Raw genomic sequence first — 7,880 nt, forward strand, 5'->3', positions numbered from 1 at the left:
AGTCAAAATTGTATTTTTACACATCGCTCTTTCTTAAAGATCAAATCTTTTGGAAAATCTCTATTCTGAAACTTGTTTATGACTCATGGTAACTGACTCACATTTGTATGTTGATGGAATTAAATTGAGCTGCTGAGGGAAACAGAGTTTGCCTTATATGGTGTCATTTTGATTTGTGACAGTTTTGGAAAAAAGTCGCCATAAAGAGTCAGCAAATAGGTCCTTCGGGTCTCTGAAGGTTGATAACGTTGGTGGAATTTATAGTTTTGCTCTTTCAGTGAGATTCAGAGCAACGTACATCCTTACAACATATTTATATATCTACATATCTATCTATATGTCCCGTGAAGCACTTTGAAACGTCTCAACAAAGTGATGAAGCGCTATGTCAAATTTAAGGATTATTATTACTATGATTATTATTGTTATTATTGTCATTATTATGGTCATTTTATTATTATTATCATTATTATTGTCATTATTATTATGATTTATCATTATTTTTGTCATTATTATCGTTATTTTGTTGTTATTATCATCGTCATCATCATTAGTCTGTTGTGTTCAGAACTTTGTGGAGATGTGCAAATGACAAAATACCAAGTTACATTTGTTAATGGGTCAGCAAAGGGCTCACTGCCCAGAAATTAATATTTGCAATTGTCTGTGCAGAAATAATAATTGCCAGGAATTAATGTGAAATTTTTAATTGCATGTTTCTCTCTCCTTGGTTTGCATCAGTGCCAATTGTCTTGGATTGACTTTACTTATGTGAGAATTATCAAGGCCAGTGCTATCCATCTCTGTTTCTTTTGTTTGCAGGAGAGAAAATAATGTTAGTAAACAGATTTAATCTGAAATTGTTAATTGCAGAATATTGTCACATAGTTTAGGCTGACATCCCAGTACAGTGCTGGGGGTGTGCTGCACTTGTAGGAAGGTGCCATCCTTCGGATGAGACATTAAACCGAGGTCCCGTCTGCCTGTTCAAGTGAACGTTAAACATCCCATGGGACTATTCAAAAAGACAAGGGAGTTTTGCCCTGTGTCCTGGCCAACAATCCCCCAGATAAAATTAGTCACTCGCTTCATCGCTGTTTGTGAGGCGTTGCTGTGTGCAATTCACCTGCCACATTTCACTTACAAAAAATACAGTCACTACGCTTTACAGTACATCCTGTGAAGCACTTTGAGGCGTTCTCCTGGTGTGAAAGTGCAAGGATAAATTTGTATATTATTATTGTGTTTGCCAACATTCTTGTTGGAATTCAGGTACAGATCATCCCTGATCTAACAGAATGGCGGAACAGGCTCGAGAGGCTGAATGGTCCGCCCCCTGTTCCTATCTTCCCAATCGATTGTCGAGCTGGGCCTGTGGTGAAGCGGTCAGGGTTAGGAACGCTGAAGACGACACCCATTCCCTCATCGCTGTTGATGCCACATCGCTTCCCGTTTTCCAAATAATAGGATAGTAACCCTTGCATTCGCAGCACGCCCTTCACGACGGGAAGACGTCTCAAAGCGCCCTCTAGGATGCATCATAAAGCAACGGTGGCTGTACTTTGTAGGACGAATGCGGCAGCCGTTTGGCGTGAGGCGACGTCCCACAAACAGCCACCAAGCGAGCGAACGGCTTCATCGCTTGTCTTCTCGAGCAGCGAATCGCAAAACCCGACAAATACATCACGGTTCAGCTGAGGAGAGCCAGACGCACTTAGATCAGGAGCTTCTATTAACCACAAAGGCTTTGTTATTTCCGCGAACCTCCTCACCAACCGCCATGTAATCATTCATCCAGCAATTCAATAAACACACACAGCAGCAAATGCCGACAAGGACAGATTTCACACACATCATTGATTGGACTTTTAAAGCGTTCTGCTGTTTCTGGGCGAGCATTGGCAATCAGTTGACTTCATTAAAATCTCATTAACTGAAGAAAATATTTTGCTGGAAACAACAGTTTTTTTGGGGGGAGATTCAGACGACACCAGACAAGCGATCCATACGAGCGGAGGATGTGGAAAACTTTTCCCAACGTGTTTTGTAGATTTTATTTTCATTCCTTTGGAGCTCGATGTTACACCGTGTCTACTCAGTGCAGGAAGATTAGTCATTTCTTGCGGTAAGGAGACTTCAAAACTTTACAGCAGCTAAAAAAAAACTCGAGGGACCTGGATTTAATCTCTGGGCAGCTGCTGTAAATTGGTGTATCCTATTAAAACTGAATGAGATACACGGACTTTAAGGCTGCTATTTGCTGATTACAATCAAGCTCCAGGCCTAAATAAATGAGGTTTAACAGGAAAAACATAGAATTCTCCCCCAGTCTGTAATTGCCAGTTATAATTTATTCATAACATCACGTCTGCACGTGCTCAGTTCGCACGTATGGTTTCCGTTGAACCATCCATGCCCACAAAACACACAGTTGATCCACTTTATAATATATCCTGTGAACCGTTTGAGACGTCTAGAAGACATGAAAAAACGCTATATCAAATGCAAGGATTATTATTATGATTGTTATTTCACTGTACTGGCGAAATGCACTGACCTGACAGCTGAACTCAAATAATATAACATTAATTCTTGAATTTGATACAGCGCCTTATCACATCTTCAAGACGTCTCAAAGCGCTTCGCAGAATATACTGTAAAGTGAAATGACTATATATATTTTTGTGTGGGCGAAACTTGATCACCGTTCCTATGAACACGAGGTGAAAAATAGGATGTTCTGTTACCAATTCAGTGTGATATCACATCAAGCCTGTTACAAAACGTTGCTTTATTTTCACTCCTTTAAGTGCAATCATGGCTCATCTCCAAGAGTGAGCTCAGTTCTGGTTCGAAGAGGACATTGAAAAGAGGAAACCACTTTAAAAATAACAACATGTTTAGAATGGGTCTCAGTTTCGATCGGATTTCCCCCCCCAACTCTGTGACAGGTGTCAATTGGTGAGCCAGAGGCTAAAGTACATAAAACCCATCCAATCTTCTGTTCATGTCTCTCTCGACCTGAGGAAGGTATTTTAGATCCTGGATTGAACCATAAGAATTCATCCACCCCAGCCTTATTGTGACTTCTTCTTCATAAAACACAAATTGAGCACTAGAAAAAAATGATAATAATAATAATTAATCCCTGCATACAGCCACTTGCACGGCAGATGGATGTCTCAAAGTGCTTCATAGGATGTACTGTGTAGTGACTGTGTTTTTTTACGGGTGCACACGGCAGCCAATTTGCGCACAATGCTGTTCCACAAACAGCCGTGTATTAGTGAATGATCAATTTTATCTGGGGGATTGTTGATGGAACTTCGGTTTAATGTCTCATCCAAAATAATGCACTGCAGTGCGTTGGAGCAATCAGCCTATATTGTGTGAGTTCCACAGCCCGACGAGAATCTTGAACCCGTGGCCTTCTGACTCAGAGGCAAGAGTGCTACATTAAATATCAAGCAATCAGTTGTTGCCTCAGATCATTGCAGAGCCTCTTCCTAAGATCTCTCTAAGGATATTTGTGTAGGTCGATTCTTCCTATGAAAGAGCTCCCCCATCGAATGATTTGTGAGCCATCATTTATTATACATCTGCATCCATTGTTTTGCTTCACAGTCCTCAAATGTGGTAATGGAAGCTGCAATACGATAGCGATCAAGAACGGGCTGGGATTAATGGGCTATGGCCAAAAACTAAGGAGCTAAAGATTTCTTTCTTTTAAAAAAAAGCTGTGGGAACACGTGGTTCAAGTTCTTTCAAATTGCAAAGGGATTAAACAGAGTCAAAGTTCTTTGTGGTTTAGAAATGATAAATAAAATCCTTGCATTTGATAGACCACATTTCACGTCGGGATGAGGTCTCAAAGTATTACACAGGATTTACTGCGAAGTGTCGTGACTGTGTGTATTTAGGCAAATGTGGCAACGATTAATCTGTGCCGACAGTTTACCGGTAGGAGGCGGAGAACAAATGCGGCAACAAACTAAACAGAGGGAATTGGCCAATGTCCAGCTGAGTGCATGTTGACCTGATTGAAACTTTCATAGGCATAGAGCAGTTGTGATCATCACTGCAATGGATTGTGCACAATTGGCTACCACATTCGCCCACAAAATACACAGTCGCTATACAGTCACAGTAAAATTTTGTGAAGCGCTTTGAGTCGTACTCCTGAAAAGTGCTATATCAAATGTAAGGATTATTATAACAACATCAGTGCTGCAGAATTGAACGTTCCTGCTCCTTTTTTTAACTTTGCGATCTGGGAGCACAGATTATTTGTAGGATCAAGCTCCCTCTACTGAGCCCAGCAAGGTACTTGACTGGCAACCTCACAACACTCTCTGTCCTCTGTTAAAGTGTTATATTTCCATTTCTCATATCAACCAACCGGGTCAATGGGTGGAGTTATTTGTAAGGGTTGACACATGCCCAACTCTTAGCTTTGAGATCAGGGTCATCAGAACAAATCAAACTTTACTTCCCAAGTTGGTTCAAACCTGATTGCAGATGAATCTTGGGAGGACGTCCCAAGGCGCTGGACTGTCAGGGATTTGGACTCGAGCAGGGGGTTGGGATCAGGAGGGGTGGAGGGCGGGAGTGTAAGAGGTAGGAGGGTGACTGAAAGGCCTGTCAAAGAGGAGGGTCTCGAGACAAAAAAATCAAAAAACTCAGATGATTGTCTCCTACAGTACATTGGAAAAATAATATCCATCACTCCAGTACTAGAAATAGGGTTTATAGCTTGTTTATTTCTTAATGCTTTCTGACAGCCAAGTCCTACCTTAGGAGATGTTGATAAGATTCTGATTAATTTAAGTCGCAAATGTTCTCTGAAAGTTTTTTTTGTATCTGAGACTCTGAAATGTCAGCAACTCCACACGACAAATTGTTTCTTAAACATGACATCTGCCAGAATCACGGGAGCGAAGAGTAGAGAGGTCATCGAAGGTCATTATTCACAAGCCATTTTTTTGATAGTAATGAGACTTTCTTAATTGAATTACCTGCCCATCTGTCACTACACACCAAGCAAGCAATAAATGTCTAATTATTTTCTAATTCTCTTCTTAATGAGGGGCTGGTGAGTTTCTAGCACGAAAGGGAGGACACTAAATGCCAGCAGGGCAAGCACGAATACTATGCCTCACACATGCCCAAGCCCATGTATCCTCCATGAGCCACATCTTAGAGTCTCAGCAGACACATGGGTACATTAATAATTATAATAATAATAATCCTTGCATTTGATATAGTGCCTCATCACGTCTTTTAGATGTCTCAAAGCGCTTCACAGCATACACTGTAAAGTGAATTGACTGTATGTTTTGTGGGCGTAACGTTAAACCCAGATCCGATCTGCCTGTTCAGGTGGACATTAAAGATCCCATGGTTATATGTAAAAAGAGGGAGTTTCTTCCGATGTATGTAGCGACCAACCATCCTCCACATGAATAGATCATTCAGTTCACAGCTTTTTGTGGGACCTAAACTGCCTGCACGGTTTGCATACAAATTCAGTCACTGCACTTAACAGCAATTATCTGTCAAGCACTTTGCAATGTTTCGACGCTAGAGGTGTTGTATCAAATGTGACAATTATTATTTAGGCGTGACATGATTGATATTATTTGTAAGATGTAGCTAGTGCAAATTAGGTGCCCACAAAACTTTATTCCCTTCATTTCCAATTAATCTCATACTTTTTTCGTTCGTCTCGAGTAAACACTGTGAAATTCTTTGAGATGTCTTTCAGACATAATAGGTCCCACATTCAATAGCAAGGATTATTATTATTATTCTGTCTGTGTCTGTGTCTTGCTGCAGTGAAGGACTGCACTGGTTGATACCTGCACTGTAAAAACTTTTCCCTACCCAGAGGAAGATGCAATGCAATATGAAATGTATGACCTAAAATAGCTTAAGGAAGAGCAGTATAAATAGGAGAGTACAAACAGGTCTGTCTAGCCTTCAGTACATCTCTCGCCTTATACTGGGTGCCTGCATACAATGGAATAATAATAATAATAATTATCCTTGCATTTGGCATAGTGCCTTATCATGTCTTCGAGACGTCTTAAAGCGCTTCACAGAAGATACTGTAACTTGAATTGACTGTTATATTATGGACGAAATCTGGCAGCCAATTTAGCACAGCAGCATCCCACAGACAGTTGTGGATTGAAGTGACCAATTTTTTTAATGCTGATTATTACTCCCAAAAAAGCAATCCGCCATCAATTAACAACTGGGTTCCTTCTTACCACTAGGTAAACAGAGGCGTGTGTGTGGGTAAGGAAACTTGTTTCATCCTACCCAGGAATTGAACCCGGGTCTCTCGCTTGCGAAGTGAATGCTTTAACCACTGAGCTACAGGGACTGCAGGACAACTTAATGGGGATGTCTTGAGCCAAGAATGAAGTGAGTGTCTGTTACTCCGTTGACTTTGTTTGACTGTGGCTCCCTTGGTTTATTCTCTTTCCCTGTGAGTGCCATGCTTTCCCAGCTCAGTGCCTCTCCCAGATGGTGTCGGAAGCTGAAGTCACTGTGCGAGGAATTTCAGGCTGGAGCTGGATTTGTGCAGAGCTCTGCAGCAAGACAGCATCCAGATTGACTGCCAACCCTCATCTGCTGCACTTTCATTAAGCCATTTCTGTACATCCCCTTTCTCCAGAGATCTTACAATGTGCGTACGTGGAAGTAAAAGCAACTAGTCGCAGTTTTAATGTCCGCAAACACGGTTTAAATCTCCGATCTGGGTCTCTCCCGATTGCCTGCCTGCGGTCATTGGGAATGAAACTTTCAGTGAATTCCTACACACTGCAGGGAGTTCCGCCAGTGATGGGCTACGGAGCAGAGGCAAGGTCAAGGTTCTGAACGGGCAAGAGTTAAACATGGCAATGATCAGAAAAGAGCAGTGAAGCTGCAGTGTGTGAACAGCTGTGTTGCTCTGTCCTGGCGGGATGTGCCAATGAAGCACTTCCTCTGAAGCCCTGAGGTATCCTTGGCCTCAGACCCGGTTGTTACAGCACAGATACCACTGGCTTTATTTATCAGGACGGAAACAGGAGGTGACATCTCTGCTGGATAGAATAATGCAAACGTGGGTATGATGTCTTGAATTTTTTGGAGTCTCGGAAATGGCTGGGAAACTGGGAATAGCAACTCAATTCCACTTCACCCCCCTCCCCCCTCCTTCCTCCACCCCTCAAAGGAAGATAGATTTTTACAAGACCGGCAAGATCTGGGCATTGTACATTTGCAACTCGATAAGGCTTCAAGGAAGTAACTGTTGTACTTTGAGCCGCCTGCTCTTTGCTCCACTGACCCCCTTCTTATCAAAGAACGACAGACTTTGGTGGATGTTACAATTACACAATGTGCAGGAACATCCATCATTTTTACCGCTTACCAAAGTTCCACGTTGTGCTTGGTTGATCGCCGATGCGCTAACTGGCTCAAGCTGGGACAATAACTGGGTCAGAGTCATTCTGAGAGGCAGGTCGGCTTCCAATTCAGCTCCCGCAGAGCAGTCACTTGTCTGAATTGTTCTCCTGTCATTCGCAACCAAAATAATCTTAGCCACAACGACAAAGACTCAGCTCATCTCTCCTTAAACTTGATGGTCACTTCTATCGATGTTATGATGTTGAACGATGGCACCCACATCAACTGAATTTCAACCTCCGCCTTGCCCCCTCCCTCCCCTCTGTTACATCCAGACTGAAGACCTTCCTCTTCGACCGTGCTTACAGTCATCTCCTCCCTCCCCCACCGTTAAGCTGCCCCACATGAACGGCCTACATAAATACAAGTTGTTCGTCGAATAGCGAAGAACTCTCTCTTAAAGAGGTGGCTAGATGGGAATCTTT

This window comes from Callorhinchus milii, unplaced genomic scaffold (genome assembly GCF_018977255.1).
Source record: "Callorhinchus milii isolate IMCB2004 unplaced genomic scaffold, IMCB_Cmil_1.0 Scaffold23, whole genome shotgun sequence".
In the NCBI taxonomy this organism is placed as follows: domain Eukaryota; kingdom Metazoa; phylum Chordata; class Chondrichthyes; order Chimaeriformes; family Callorhinchidae; genus Callorhinchus; species Callorhinchus milii.